Here is a 16,433-nt window from a genome sequence, read left to right on the forward strand (position 1 = left end):
GAAATCACAGCTTCCCTATCTTTATCAACATTTACCAGTTCCTCGGTTTTTAGTGTTTTTTTTCCCAACATTCTCTGAAAACTCTAGATATTGTTATGAAACTCCCAGATCAGATGTTTCTAAGATAATCAAACCACATTTCAAATCAATTAGATCGCATTTCTTCCTCATTCTGATGTTTGTTTTGAACAACAACTGAACCTCTTGACCATATCTGCAACCTTTATAGCACTGAGGTACTGCCACGTGATTGGCTGATAAGACATTTGCCTTGACGAGCAGGTGTACATGTGTACCTAATAAAGTGGCCACTGAGCATATATTTAAGTCAGTTTTCTTTGAATGGCTTCAGTAAGTGATGGCTGATGTACCTAATAGCCAGGTTAGTAACCATTGGCTTTGGTTTGTGTTCTGGTAAATTTGTGAAAGGAATGTATTTTTTTAAGCTTGGAATAGCTGGAATATCTTCGGTAACTGGAGAGTGGCTCTTCTGATCAGCTTTAACTTTCTAGCTCTAGAGTGCTTTCCACACAGAAAGATTTACGTTACTGATGGTCTGCATGATTCACAATTTGTCAGTTTTATTAAATAAATACAGATAATGATTTCCATTCACTAGCAGAGCTCATCTCATCGTACTGAAAATATTAAAGCTGATTTATTTCTCAAGAATGCCACCCAATATAGAAACTGACTTAAATTATATAAGATGCCGTATTTCCAGCAGAATTCAGTAATAAGAAAAGTTTGGAGAGAGGAAGCAATTTCACAGAGTGCTCAGACTGAGGGGACTCAGAATTGTAGTTACAGTGATATACAACCCGCCACCAAATAACAGGAGATTGAGGCAGGAATATGAGAGCGGGGAACATATTCCAGTGGATCACAGAGTATACTGGAGGAAGGGAAACATGGAGTAACTTACTGGAAAGAGACATCAAAATGGGGAAGAGTAATTTTTGGAGTTCTACAAGGATCGATATTACATTTATCCCTGTTTCCTAGTGTAAAATGTAGGTAAGGACGGGGAAAGGCTTAAGAGGATCTGGAGAAATTGCAAGTGATATCAGGTGAGTGGTTGCTTGAATATATCCTTAGTATATATAAAGCCATGAACATTGTGGAAATAGCAAGAAGGCCGAAAGCGAAGCAGAAACTAGTGGGACGGAGGCTGTAAATTTCACTCATAGAGAAAGAAACAGAGGTGAAAATAATGACCAGTGTATCGGCAGAGACTCACATAAGGCAAATAACATCTGCTGCCAATGTTTGTCTGGCAAATCTAAGAGAATGTTAGGTAAAATATAAACACATATGCAGTATAATGTGATCCTTTATTGACAACGTTTCACCCACACAGTGGGCTTTTTCAAGTCACACACAGATCTACCTGGGGTGGAAGGTACGGGAGTATTTATTGTCATGTTCAGAATGTTGAGGTCAGGTGGAGAATGCTGCATCTGATGATCTACCGGGTGGAGTTATAGAGTCTTGGGTAGCTTGGCAGGGGTATTGGACAAGTTGTGAGTAGACCTTCTGCAGTGTTCTATGTTCTTATGTGGGATAGCGATGAAGAAGTTTCTTGGCGAGTGGTTCAGCTATGTTATAGAAGCCGTTGTTCTGGTTGAAATTGTTGGTTATAGAGATAAGCGATTATTCCAGGATTCTTCGGTATTGAGTGTTGTCTTCTGTGGCGATAAGCCTTGAGTTTCTGTAGTTAATTAAATGGTTGTGTGAATTGCGATGTTGTACACAGGCATTCCTTGTATCGTCAGTCCTGCTTGCATATTGGTGTTCTGAAATACGTGTTTGGAGGTCTCTTGATGTTTCGCCCACATATAATTTGTTGCAGTCATTACAAGGGATTATGTATACCCCTGCAGAGGATGGAGGCTTGTCCTGTCTACTACTGGTGATGTCCTTGATGGTCGTGGTTGCGGATGTTAGGTAAAAGGACACAAGTGCAACTAATGTGACATTTTATTGTGGCAACGTTTCGCTCTCCAGGAGCTTTATCAAGCCGTTACAAACAATACATGGATATAGACGGTAAATATAAGCTTTGAGTGAGGTGTAATACTAGTGGTAGTAGTAGTAATATTGTAGTAGTAGTATTGGTAATACAATATGGTTGAACAATCAATTTACACATGAGTGAAAGATTATAGAAGTTATTACTTGCGTAGCATAAATATAGGTTAGACAAATATTTCTATTAGTGGTTGGATTTGAGAAAGTCTGTTTCAGTGTTCCTCCTCTGTTATGTTCTTGTGTAGTATTAGCAACAGAGACTGTGTGATGGCAGGGTTTATTTTTTTGAGGAGGATTTTTGCTAATACTTCAGAGATGATAAAGCTGCCTTTATTTTGCTTGATTTTGTTAGAAACAGCGATTAATGATGATTCAAGGCATTTACGTCTGCGGAAATTAGGTTCTCTGATCACTAGTCGGGTGTCGTTGAATTTCTTGAGGTGACTGGCGGAATTTTGGTGTTGTATGCAGGCGTTAATGTGTTCATTGAGACTTGTTTCGAGGTTCCTTGCTGTTTCACCTACATATATTCTGCCGCAGCCTCCACAAGGTATAGTGTAAACTCAGGCATTGACTTGTTCACAGTGGCTCGATTTTGTCCTGGTTAGATCCTTTATGGATGCAATGGTGACTCTAATGTTAGTTTGTGCGAGTACTTAGAAACGTTCAGTGCAACCTGGCTGTTGGGAAGGATTATAACTTTGTTAGGAGTGGTGTTGGTGCGTGGAGAATCAGTGATCTGAAGAGCTCTTTTCTTGCAGTCTTTGATGAAAAACGAAGGAAAATGTAGATCAGTGATGGTTTGCACGATGTTTTGCTCTTGGGAAAAATCCGATGTCCTTTTGGTCTTAGTATCATGACTGGAATAAAAGTGGGTGAGATCATTTTTGTTTGTAGGTTAATGATAAACTTGAAATCACGCACCTTAACTGACTACGAGAAACAAGCGCTGAGGAAGAAATAGATGTGCTGAAGTAGGATCTTAAAAAATGGACTGAAAGGAGAAGGGTCTTGTAAAAAGAAACGTCAGTGGATAGCCAAGGGACTGAAAGAGGGGGAAAATCTGGAATAAGAAAAGGAGAGGTCAAGAATTATTCATGGGCTTTCAGAGACTGAAGTGACGATCTACGATGAAAGAAGACATTGTGAGGAAAAGAGATTGACAGCATCATTGCAATAACAGGAGAGAAAGACATGTTCCTGGTAACAAATTTTCACAGACTTAGAGATATTCGAGGGAAAAAAATCGCCAAGTCAAAATGACATTCAAGACAGTATCTTACAATAGAAACTAATGTTAAAGGATTTCTGAGAATATCTGAGAGTGTACCTTGACTGAGACAGAGCACAAAAAGAATGGGGACTGTCGAATGTACACTGTCGTTACATTCCAGAAAATGTCGTGTTAGATAAAATCCGTTTTATATAAACTGAAGAACTTCTTGGAAAACTAGGGTTATGTTCCTAAGACCACCCAAAAAACCAAACAAGTTTTTTGTTTAGACATCTAAATCTTACAAAAATAAAAATGATAATGTTTTTTTGTTGCTTAAGACTACAAATACAGCAGAAATGTTATTATTAACTTTAGATTGTGGTTGCTGGTGTATGTCAGTGATTGTGAAGAGAGTGGAGATGCATGGTGTGGCCCTGCTGGGCTGAGGTGGATGGTTGTTGATTGTCGGCAGAAGTGGATGGTTGAGGTTCTGGTACTAAAGCCGATGGTTGTATTGGAGTGTGCATAAATTCTGTAAGGGATCTCTGGCTTCTTTTACCCTGCAGTACATTATACAGCTGACTGTAAGGCATCACCAGCTGCTCTAGATCCCATTTCAAAGCACTGCTTCTAGATTTATCGGGGTCCTATTCAGTGAAAAAGTCTGCTGGTTTAGCAGCATCATGGAACTGCTCACGTAACTGCTGCAATGTTAACTGTTTTTCTTCAGGTTCTTCTGTTATTTAGTTTTCTTGTATCTGTGTATTGAGCTCTGGCAACATTTCCTATGGACTCCTTCATCATTATCTTCTAAGAATTTATTCACATCTTCCTTCATACCTTCAAAACCATCACCTGGTAATCTCCTTGCTAGCTGAACAATTTCCTGAACCTGACTCTCATGCAAGGGAAAACCAGTGAAAGAATGACTACAGAAGGCCATACCTTCCCCAGTCTACATTTAATGTTGATTCTGGCACTTCATTTTATGCACTTCTAGCACAGCTGATGGCATTTGCAATGTTAAATTTATTCCAGAAGCTTGGTACTTCAAGGTTGGAGTCAGAGTCCATCCAATTTTTTTCCCCTCCCGCAAACTGAACCGTGTTAATTTTACGAAGTGTTGTATAACCAAAACGCGCCAAATAAATCCGTGTAACATAAGGGTTTACTGTACTAAGGGAGTAAGAAGACACCAATGGAAGGAGAGACAGGGCAGGCATCAATAGACAGGGAAGCTCAACCTCAGTGGGAACAGCAAACACAAATGCTCACTGAGCGCACTCAACCCCTACCACCCCATACCAACCAAACACAATATGCAGAAACATTCCACACTCCACAGCCCCCACCTCCAGCATTCCGTAAGCATTCCGTAATATCCTGCCTTACCTTCTACGCCCCAGTCCATGCTAACCCCTCCCTCCTGACAAAATACAGTACTGGAAAAGATGCTGAAGGTATGGTAAACCAATGCAGATGAAATATCAATTAAGATTGAGGAGTGGCAAGAGTGGATCATTGAGGCATCCCCGGATATTCATAGCACTCATGAAGACAAAGCTCACGGGGATGATAACTGACGTGTTCTCTCCAAATGGATATCAGATCCTGAGGAAAGATTAAGGGAACAGAGGGGAAGGAGGTGTTGCACTGCTCATCAAAAAATTGAGGAAATGGGAAAAAATTAGAGACACGAAACAGAGGGCTTCACATTAGGAATGCTTCAGATCAGGGGATCCAAGGATGATGATAACAGTAATGTACAACTCACGACTGAACAGTAGGAGACCAAGATAAAGGTATGATGATAGCAATAGAGCAATGGGTGTATACACTAGCTGAGGTAGCCAGGAAGGCCCACATGGTAGGGTAAAGATTTCAGTCACAGGCAGAATGAGTGGGAAGACGTAGAGCCAAATGTGTGACCAGGAACGTGGAGCGCTAAGGTGCTGGAGACGGTATTGAGAAGCTTTATGCTCCAGCATGTTAGGGGTTGAACCAGAGAGAAAGGAGAGGATGTTCCAGCACGAAAGGCCGCTTGGTGCTACTGATCAGATGGTCCTGAGTTTCGAATACCTTGCAGGGTTAACAATGGAAAATGGAGCAGCATGAGAAAGACAGGAGAAGTCAAATTTCAAAAAAGAGGCTTTACAGGTATGAAGCGAATCCTGCATGAAGTGCAGTGAGAAAGAGAACTAGAGGGAAAGACTGAAACTTAAATGATGGAGCAAGTGACCACAAAGTGCAGGGAGGCAGAGAAGTTCATACTAAGAGGTAACAGAAAAACTGGAAAGACCAGAGTGAAGCCATGGTTTACCTGGATGTGTAAAGAGACCGCAGCGAAGTGTGCTAGAGCATGGAAAAAATACAGAAGGCGAAGAACTCAAGAAAACAAAGAGTTAAGGAAAAGAACCATAAACGAATATAAATGGATAAGGAGAAAGGCTCAGTGGCAACATGAGAATAACTAAATCTGACACAAAGTTATTAATCACTTCAGGAGGAACTCAACAGTCAAGGACCAGGTAATCAGACTGAGGAAGGAAGGAGGGGAGCTCAAAAAGAGTTACCAGGAAATATATGAAGAGCTGAGCACAAGATTTAGAGAAGTATTCACAGTGGAAACAGAAATGGTGCCAGTAAACCGAGGCGGTAGGGTGCACCAAGTGCTGGACACAGTGTACATAACCTAGGAGAAGGTGAAGAAACTGCTACGTGAACTAGATACCTCGAAGGCGGTGGACCCAAATAACATCTCTCCATGGGTCCTGAGAAAGGGATCAGAGGAAATGTATGTGCAGCTAGCATCAAACTTCAATAAATCTAACGAAACAAAACAACTGTCTCAAGGTGTGGAAGACAACAAATGTAGTTCCAGTTTTTAAGAAAGGAGACAGACATACTGCATTTAACTACAGACCAGTGTCACTGATATGTATAGTATGTAAAGTCATGGAGAAGATTATCAGAAAAGTGGTGGAGTACGTCATACATAACAGTCAAGATGGCTTCTGGGATGGGAAACTCTGTGTCACAAATCTACTTAAGATTACTTCTCTTTGGACTCGAAGAAGGCTTTCGACCCAGTAACACAAGAGACTAGTTCAAAAACTAGAGGAGCAGGCAGGAATAGTATGGAAAACACTTCATTGGATCTGGAAATACCTGACAGGAAGGAAATAACGAGTGTTGATACGTGATGAGGTGTCAGAGTGGGCCCATGTAGCGAGTGAGGTTCGACAAGGGTTAGTCGTAGGTCCGGTCCTGTTTCTTGCATATGTACATGATACAATGGAACGAACAGATTCAGAGGTGTCCCTGTTCGCTGATGTGAAACTACTGTGCATAATACAAACGGACGTGGATCAGGAAAGTTTACCACACGAAGTGCAAGGTCATGAAACTTAGGGAAGGACAAACAAGACCGCTAGATGATTAAAAGCTGCAATCCTCACTTAAGAAAAATGGTCTTAGGTTGAGCACTATACCGAGCACGTCCCCTGAGGCGCACGTCAGTCAAATAACTGCTGCAGCATATGGGCGCCTGGCAAACTTGACAATAGCGTTTCCATATCTAAGAAAGGAGTCATCCAATATGGAACCCACAACAAGCGTAATTTAATTTAGCCTAATCCAGCTAAATATATTTTAAATAAGTTTTCAATAATTTAATGATAAACACAATGAAATATTTTTTTCGTTAGCGTCAGAATGATTTTTGCGAAATTATTGCATACATAAATTTTCGCTTGCCTTATTCGTCAAGAAGAGCGTTACTATTTAAGCCAAAATCACAAGTTACCTATTCGGCACGACATACACAATTAGGTGAGTACACACATACACATACACACACACACACACACACACACACACACACACACACACACACACACACACACACACACACACACACACACACACACACACACACACACAGTCAGCAGACGTGGGTACACAAGGCTCCGAGAACTTTAGTGTTTCTTATGGCGTGCAGCAACTGCTAGCAGTAATCAGTGGTAGTGACAACGTCAGTGAACAATACTACGAGTGATAACTAAAGTTATTACTTAAAAAAAGTCGAGAGGAAGCCTGAAATCTTTAATATTTCAAAGTGTCAAACCGTTAGTGGCTAGTAGGCTTCTGTTGCTACACAGATTCAAATATACAAAGATTCAAGTGAGTGTGGAAGCGGGTGTTCAAGAATTTCGAGAGATTGGATAAGAAGTGAAATGTGGGGCACCATACAGTGAGAGTGAAAAAGTTAATAAGCAAAAGTAGAAAGGAAAAATAAAATATATAACAAGGGAAGGTGGCAGTAGGCCTGCTGAAGCAGTGACGTCACAACAGTTGTGTCACATTATACATATAAAGTGTAACACCGAATGTGAAGTGTATTCTATCATAAGTGAAATCACTTGAGGGACGCGGGATGCATGAGCATATATGGTTATAAACATCACGGGTGAAGAATTTTCAAAGTAGTGATAGAAGGCGTATGTACGACGACTACATCATCAGCATCTGGCAACTTGTCATTGAACCGCTGCCAGCGCAAGTATCACTCACCTGTTGGGGTTGTTGTGGGGTTCTGAGTCCTGGTCTTGCATCACTGGTAGATACTGGGCACTCACTCCTGCAAGCTATTACCAGAATTAGTGCAGAAATAGCATAGATAAGGTGAATATAGTGTTGACTAGCGAGGAGCAGCCTAGCGAGGGGCAGCCTAGCGAGGAGCAGCCTAGCGAGGGGCAGCCTAGCGAGGAGCAGCCTAGTGAGGGGAAGCCTAGCGAGGAGCAGCCTAGTGAGGGGAAGCCTAGCGAGGAGCAGCCTAGCGAGGGGAAGCCTAGTGAGGGGCAGCCTAGCGAGGGGAAGCCTAGTGAGGGGCAGCCTAACGAGGGGAAGCCTAGTGAGGAGCAGCCTAGCGAGGGGCAGCCTAATGAGGAGCAGCCTAGCGAGGGGAAGCCTAGTAAGGGGAAGCCTAGTGAGGGTGACGTTAGACACTCCTAGAAGCTGAGACAAGCTAAATTTTACAACCTAGTTACTTTCTGTGTTTTATAAGTAGATGTGATAAGTGCTAGAATCACTGTTGGTAGTTTTAGAAATACTGGTATTATTACTGGTATTTATTATCAGTATGAATACTTAGAAGTGGGGGCGCACACACACACGCACATACACACGCACATACACAGGATTTCATACCTTCCTGTTAACTGACCTGATATCCCTCCCTCTCTCTTTCTCTCTCAATACCTATCTCTCTACCTCTCTTTACCCATCTCTACCTATCTCTCAGTACCTGTTTCTCTCTCTACCTCTACCTATCTCTCTCCCTCTCTACCTATCTCTCTCACTATCTCTATCTATACCTCTCTCTACCTATACCTCTCTCTACCTATACCTCTCTACCTATACCTCTCTCTACCTATCTCTACCTATATCTCTCACTATCTATCTCTCTCACTATCTCTCCCTTTGCCTATCTCTCTCTCTTCCCTCTCCCAACTCTCCATTCTCCCATCTCTCCCCTATAACATATCTTCCCTCTAACACCTCCCCCCTCTAACGTCTCTCACCCTCTAACATCTCTCCCCCTCTCACTATCTCTCCCCTCTCCCATTTCCCATCTCTCTCCCCTCTATCTCCCCCGATCCTCTCTATCCCCTCTCTTCCATCTCCCCCTCTCTCCCCCCTTCTCCCCTGTCTCTTCCCCTCTCTTTCCCCTCTCTTTGCCCCTCTCTCCCCTCTCTCCCCCTCTCTCCTCCCTTTTCCCTTCTCACTCTCTCCCTCTCTTCTACCTTTCCCTTATCTTTCTCTCTCTCTCACTCTTTTCTCTTAAAAAAAAAATTATGGTGGGGACTCGCAGGAACCAGGGATCAGATGAGAATGGTTCTGGTAGGGAGGAGTGGATGGAGGAGCAGTGGAAAAGGATGGAACAAGATTGGGAGAGAAAATTAGGAGAGCTTTCTGAAAAAATGGAGACAGAGCTTTCTGTGAAATTAGAAGAGAGGTTGGAGAAGAAGAAGATTTGGGAGGCACAAGCCGAAACTGCAATAACCAGGATAAGGGTCCTAGAAGATGAGGTAAACAGGCTGAAGCAAGTTACATAAGCATTGACCAGAGAAGACACATCATATGAAGCTGAGAGGCCGAACAGGAAGGAGGGAGATATGAATTATGCTAAGGCCATATCAACCTGCCAAGAAGGGCCAAGGAGTGAACGGGGAGAGCAGCTGGGTGCAGGCGGAGAGGGGGGTAGGTCAAATGCAGGGGCACAACAATGCTACCAAGAGCCACTGGGAAAAATAAGGGGGAAAATGACCATGTACAGACAGGAACCAGAGTCAGAGGGAGAGGCAATGGGAAGAGGAAAGGGCTAAATCAATGTTTATCCACGGGTTTCAGGAGAGAGAGGAAAGGACACACACTGAAAGACGGCAGGCAGAAAGAAAGGAGATTGAGAACATCATCAAGGAAATAGGTGAAGAAGACATGGACGAGATTGTAAATTTTCAGAGAATAGGGGGGTACTTCAAGGGGAGAAAACGACTTTATCAAGCTGATTCTCAGGGCAGAAACAGTACGGAACAGGATCCTCCAAGAGAAATTGCGGTTGAAATACTCGGAAAAGTACATGAGGGTGTTCCTAGACAGAGACAGAACACAAACAGAATGACAGCAGTTGAGGGAGAAGACAAGAAAGCGAAAGGAGCTACGAAAGGAGACAAGATTGGAACCAGCAGAGGTCAATCAGAGCAGAACAGAGCAGCAAGTGCAAGCACACACAGAACTATCCTCAGAACACCATCCCAACACAAACTACAATCCACACTCACAGCTTCCACCCAACACCCAGCTATAGAATCCCACAGTATGCTACTAGGTCTCCCACCCTCACAGGCCCCCCAAACCACAGTGTTCGATAAGGAGAGCAGTCGTAGAGCCAGAAATGAATATGCACAGATAAGAAGGGAGGCCCAACGACATATGAAAACGACATAGCAGCGAAAGCCAAATTTGACCCAAAGCTGTTATACAGCCACATCAGGAGGAAAACAACAGTCAAGAACCAAGTAATCAGGCTAAGGAAGGAAGGAGGAGAGACAACAAGAAATGATCATGAAGTAAGTGGAATCAACAAGAGATTTAAAGAAGTGTTAGGAGGCTCTAGAAAGACAGAGAGGTGGGGCACACCACCAAGTGCTGGACACAGTACACACAACCAAGGAAGAAGTGAAGAGGCTTCTGAGTGAGATAGATACCTCAAAGGCAATGGGGCCGGATAACATCTCTCCGTGGGACCTGAGAGAGGGAGCAGAGGCGCTATATGTACCCCTAACAACAATATTCAATACATCTATCGAAACAGGGAGATTGCCTGAGGCATGGAAGACAGCAAATGTAATTCCAGTCTTTAAAAAAGGGGACAGACATGAAGCACTTCACTACAGACCAGTGTCACTAACATGTATAGTATGCAAAGTCATGGAGAAGATTATCAGGAGAAGAGTGATGGAACACCTAGAAAGTAATGATCTCATCAACAGCAGCCAACATGGTTTCAGGGACGGGAAATCTTGTGTCACAAACCTACTGGAGTTCTATGACATGGTGACAGCAGTAAGACAAGAGAGAGAGGGGTGGGTGGATTACATTTTCTTGGACTGCAAGAAGGCGTTTGACACAGTTCCACACAAGAGATTAGTGCAAAAACTGGAGGACCAAGCAGGGATAACAGGGAAGGCACTGCAATGGATCAGGGAATACTAGTCAGGAAGACAGCAGCGAGTCATGGTACGTGGCGAGGTGTCAGAGTGGGCACCTGTGACCAGCGGGGTCCCACAGGGGTCAGTCCTAGGACCAGTGCTGTTTCTGGTATTTGTGAACGACATGACGGAAGGAATAGAATCCGAAGGGTCCCTGTTTGCAGATGACGTGAAGTTAATGAGAAGAATTCATTCGATCGAAGACCAGGCAGAAATACAAAGGGATCTGGACAGGCTGCAGACCTGGTCCAGCAATTGGCTGCTGGAGTTCAACCCCACCAAGTGCAAAGTCATGAAGATTGGGGAAGGGCAAAGAAGACCGCAGACGGAGTACAGACTAGGGGGCCAGAGACTACAAACCTCACTCAAGGAAAAAGATCTTGGGGTGAGTATAACACCAGGCACATCTCCTGAAGCGCACATCAACCAAATAACTGCTGCAGCATATGGGCGCCTAGCAAACCTCAAAACAGCATTCCGACATCTTAATAAGGAATCATTCAGGACCCTGTACACCGTGTATGTTAGCCCCATATTGGAGTATGCGGCACCAGTTTGGAACCCACACCTAGCCAAGCACGTGAAGAAACTAGAGAAAGTGCAAAGGTTTGCAACAAGACTAGTCCCAGAGCTAAAAGGTATGTCCTACGAGGAGAGGTTAAGGGAAATCAACCTGACGACACTGGAGAACAGGAGAGATTGGAGGGACATGATAACGACATACAAAATACTGAGAGGAAGTGAAAAGGTAGACAAAGACAGGATGTTCCAGAGATTGGACACAGCAACAAGGGGACACAGTTGGAAGTTGAAGACACAGATGAATCACAGGGATGTTAGGAAGTATTTCTTTAGCCACAGAGTAGTCAGGAAGTGGAATAGTTTGGGAAGCGATGTAGTGGAGGCAGGATCCATACATAGCTTTAAGAAGAGGTATGATAAAGCTCACGGTTCAGGGAGAGTGACCTAATAGCGATCAGTGAAGAGGCGGGGCCAGGAGCTTGGACTCCACCCCTGCAACCTCAACTAGGTGAGTACAACTAGGTGAGTACACACACACACACATCAACCAAATAACTGCTGTAGCATATAGACTCCTAGCAAATCTAAAAACAGCATTCCGACATCTCAGTTAGCAATCGTTCAGGACTCAGTACACCGTGTACGTCAGGCCCATACTGGAGTATGCAGCACCAGTTTGGAACCCACACCTAGCCAAGCATGCAAGGAAATTAGAGAAAGTACAAAGGTTTGCAGCGAGACCAGTCCCGGAGTTAAGGGGGCATGTGCTACGAGGAGAGATTAAGGGAAATTAACCTGACGACACTGGAGGACGGGAGAGAGAGGGGAGATATGATAATGACAGAGACAGGATGTTCCAGAGATAGAACACAGGAACAAGGGATCACAGTTAGAAGTTAAAGACTCAGATGAATCACAGGGATGTTAGGAAGTGCCTCTTCAGTCACAGAGTTGACAGGAAGTGCAATTGTCTGGAGAGTGATGTAGTGGAGGCAGGATCCAAACATAGCTACAAGAAGAGGTATGGTAAAGCTCATGCAGCAGGGAGACACTGACCTACTTGTGACCAGTGAAGAGGAGAAGCCAGGAGCTATGAATCGACCCCTGCAACCACAATTAGGTGAGTACACACATACACACTAGGGCCAGAATTTTTTCATTCACCGGGAAGTTGCAAAATTTAAGAGTAGATAAATCTGAAACGAGAAACTAAATAAGTGATGTAGCAGTGGTGAGGTGGTGCAGCAGTGGTGAGGTGGTGCAGCAGTGGTGAGGTGGTGCAGCAGTGGTGAGGTGGTGCAGCAGTGGTGAGGTGGTGCAGCAGTGGTGAGGTGGTGCAGCAGTGGTGAGGTGGTGCAGCAGTGGTGAGATGGTGCAGCAGTGGTGAGGTGGTGCAGCAGTGGTGAGGTGGTGCAGCAGTGGTGAGGTGGTGCAGCAGTGGTGAGGTGGTGCAGCAGTGGTGAGGTGGTGCAGCAGTGGTGAGGTGGTGCAGCAGCAGTGGTGAGGTGGTGCAGCAGTGGTGAGGTGGTGCAGCAGTGGTGAGGTGGTGCAGCAGTGGTGAGGTGGTGCAGCAGTGGTGAGGTGGTGCAGCAGTGGTGAGGTGGTGCAGCAGTGGTGAGGTGGTGCAGCAGTGGTGAGGTGGTGCAGCAGTGGTGAGGTGGTGCAGCAGTGGTGAGGTGGTGCAGCAGTGGTGAGGTGGTGCAGCAGTGGTGAGGTGGTGCAGCAGTGGTGAGGTGGTGCAGCAGTGGTGAGGTGGTGCAGCAGTGGTGAGGTGGTGCAGCATTGGTGAGGTGGTGCAGCAGTGGTGAGGTGGTGCAGCAGTGGTGAGGTGGTGCAGCAGTGGTGAGGTGGTGCAGCAGTGGTGAGTGGTGAGGTGGTGCAGCAGTGGTGAGGTGGTGCAGCAGGTGGTGGTGAGGTGGTGCAGCAGTGGTGAGGTGGTGCAGCAGTGGTGAGGTGGTGCAGCAGTGGTGAGGTGGTGCAGCAATGGTGAGGTGGTGCAGCAGTGGTGAGGTGGTGCAGCAGTGGTGAGGTGGTGCAGCAGTGGTGAGGTGGTGCAGCAGTGGTGAGGTGGTGCAGCAGTGGTGAGGTGGTGCAGCAGTGGTGAGGTGGTGCAGCAGTGGTGAGATGGTGCAGCAGTGGTGAGGTGGTGCAGCAGTGGTGAGGTGGTGCAGCAGTGGTGAGGAGGTGCAGCAATGGTGAGATGGTGCAGCAGTGGTGAGGTGGTGCAGCAGCGGTGAGGTGGTGCAGCAATGGTGAGATGGTGCAGCAATGGTGAGATGGTGCAGCAGTGGTGAGGTGGTGCAGCAATGGTGAGGTGGCAAAGCAATGGTGATGTGGTATAGCAGTGGTGAGGTGGTGCAGCAATAATGAGGTGGTGCAGCAATGATGAGGTGGTGCAGCAATGGTGAGGTGGTGCACCAGTGGTGAGGTGGTGCAGCAGTGGTGAGATGGTGCAGCAATGGTGAGGTGGTGAAGCAATGGTGAGGTGGTGCAGCAATGGTGAGGTGGTGCAGCAATGGTTAGTTGGTGCAGCAATGGTGCGGTGGTGCAGCAATGGTTAGTTGGTGCAGCAATGATGAGGTGGTGCAACAATGGTGAGGTGGTGCAGCAATAGTGAGGTGGAGTAGCAATGGTGAGGTGGTGCAGCAATGATGAGGTGGTGCAGCAATGGTGAGATGGTGCAGCAATGATGAGGTGGTGCAGCAATGGTGAGGTGGTACAGCAATGATGAGGTGGTGCAGCAGTGGTGAGGTGGTGCAGCAATGGTGAGGTGGCAAAGCAATGGTGATGTGGTATAGCAGTGGTGAGGTGGTGCAGCAATAATGAGGTGGTGCAGCAATGATGAGGTGGTGCAGCAATGGTGAGGTGGTGCAGCAGTGGTGAGGTGATGCAGCAGTGGTGAGATGGTGCAGCAATGGTGAGGTGGTGAAGCAATGGTGAGGTGGTGCAGCAATGGTGAGGTGGTGCAGCAATGGTTAGTTGGTGCAGCAATGGTGCGGTGGTGCAGCAATGGTGAGGTGGTGCAGCAATGGTGAGGTGGTGCAGCAATAGTGAGGTGGTGTAGCAATGGTGAAGTGGTGCAGCAATAGTGAGGTGGTGCAGCAATGATGAGGTGGTGCAGCAATGGTGAGATGGTGCAGCAATGGTGAGGTGGTGCAGCAATGGTGAGGTGGTACAGCAATGATGAGGTGGTGCAGCAGTGGTGAGATGGTGCAGCAATAATGAGGTGGTGCAGCAATGGTGCGGTGGTGCAGCAATGGTGAGGTGGTGCAGCAATGGTTAGTTGGTGCAGCAATGGTGAGGTGGTGTAGCAATGGTGAGGTGGTGCAGCAATGGTGAGGTGGTGCAGCAATGATGAGGTGGTGCAGCAATGGTGAGATGGTGCAGCAATGGTGAGGTGGTGCAGCAATGGTGAGGTGGTGCAGCAATGGAGAGGTGGTGCAGCAATGGAGAGGTGGTGCAGTAATTGTGAGGTGGTACAGTAATGGAGAGGTGGTGCAGTAATTGTGAGGTGGTGCAGCAATGGTGAGTTGGTGCAGCAATGGTGAGGTGGTGCAGCAATGGTGAGTTGGTGCAGCAATGGTGAGTTGGGGCAGCAATGGTGAGGTGGTGCAGCAATGGAGAGGTGGTGCAGCAATGGTGAGTTGGTGCAGCAATGGTGAGGTGGTGCAGCAATGGTGAGGTGGTGCAGCAATGGAGAGGTGGTGCAGCAATGGTGAGTTGGTGCAGCAATGGTGACTTGGTGCAGCAATGGTGAGTTGGTGCAGCAATGGTGACTTGGTGCAGCAATGGTGAGGTGGAGCAGCAGTGATGAGGTGGTGCAACAATGGTGAGGTGGTGCACCAGTGGTCGGGAGGTGCAGCAGTGGTAGGGAGGTGCAGCAAAGGGAAGGGGCACCAGTGCTGGGGAGGTGCATCAGTGGTGGGGAGGTGCATCAGTGGTGGGGAGGTGCATCAGTGGTTGGGAGGTGCAGCAGTGGGTAGGTGCACCAGTGGTGGGGAGGTGCATCAGTGGTGGGGAGGTGCAGCAGTGGGGAGGTGCACCAGTGGTGGGGAGGTGCAGCAGTGGGGAGGTGCAGCAGTGGGGAAGTGCAGCAGTGGGGAGGTGCAGCAGTGGGGAGGTGAAGCAGTGGGGAGGTGCAGCAGTGGGGAGGTGCAGCAGTGGGGAGGTGCAGCAGTGGGGAGGTGCAGCAGTGGGGAGGTGCAGCCAGGAAATCTCTGGCCACAAACTAAAAGGTCAATGATTGACTTTAAATCATAAAAACCACCAAATCACCATTTACATCATTTTCTCTTAATAGACAAAACTCCAGATATGCTGAAGAATAAAAAAACTTCTCTGTGAGACAATTTAGTGGCCAAGTTGGACCGAAACGTCGTTATGAATTTCACTCTCCTATGTGCAGGTTATGTGGATAAAAAAATTGAAGCTTATCAAAAAAGTCACCCAATAATTGCTATGAATCCAAGGATTTTATATTGTGATTCCTGTGTCAGTAATTTGCACCTCCGTAGACTTAGCTTATGGGACATAAATAACATAAAAAGGCACAATACCGTGACTGGAACGATACACAAATAACCAGCACATAGAAGAGAGGAACTTACGACGGCGTTCCGGTCCTACTAGAACCATTTACAAAGTCACACTGGGACATCATGGGACATCAACTTTGTTATGGTATGCATCAGCGCTAATTTCTTGGTGCTCAAACAGCTATGTTAATGTCACTATATATTTATTAAAATTAGAACTGAGATCCATGAAGGTGAACAGCAATGCCAATCATACGTACATTTTACACAACACATCAGAACTACTAGTTAGAAACTAATCAGAACAATGTTCCAGTAATCGCCTAGATTGCATCATTTCCAGGATTTCTTTTAACT

General features: G+C 46.0%; 1 protein-coding gene across 1 annotated transcript in view; it reads left to right on the forward strand.

Annotated features, from left to right (window-relative positions):
* LOC128695338 (glutamate receptor ionotropic, kainate 2-like) overlaps window positions 1–16,433 on the forward strand; it is a 286,847-nt gene that overhangs the window by 201,970 nt on the left and 68,444 nt on the right. The window lies entirely within an intron of this gene.

Source organism: Cherax quadricarinatus, chromosome 50 (assembly GCF_038502225.1).
Source record: "Cherax quadricarinatus isolate ZL_2023a chromosome 50, ASM3850222v1, whole genome shotgun sequence".
NCBI classification, from domain to species: Eukaryota; Metazoa; Arthropoda; class Malacostraca; order Decapoda; family Parastacidae; genus Cherax; species Cherax quadricarinatus.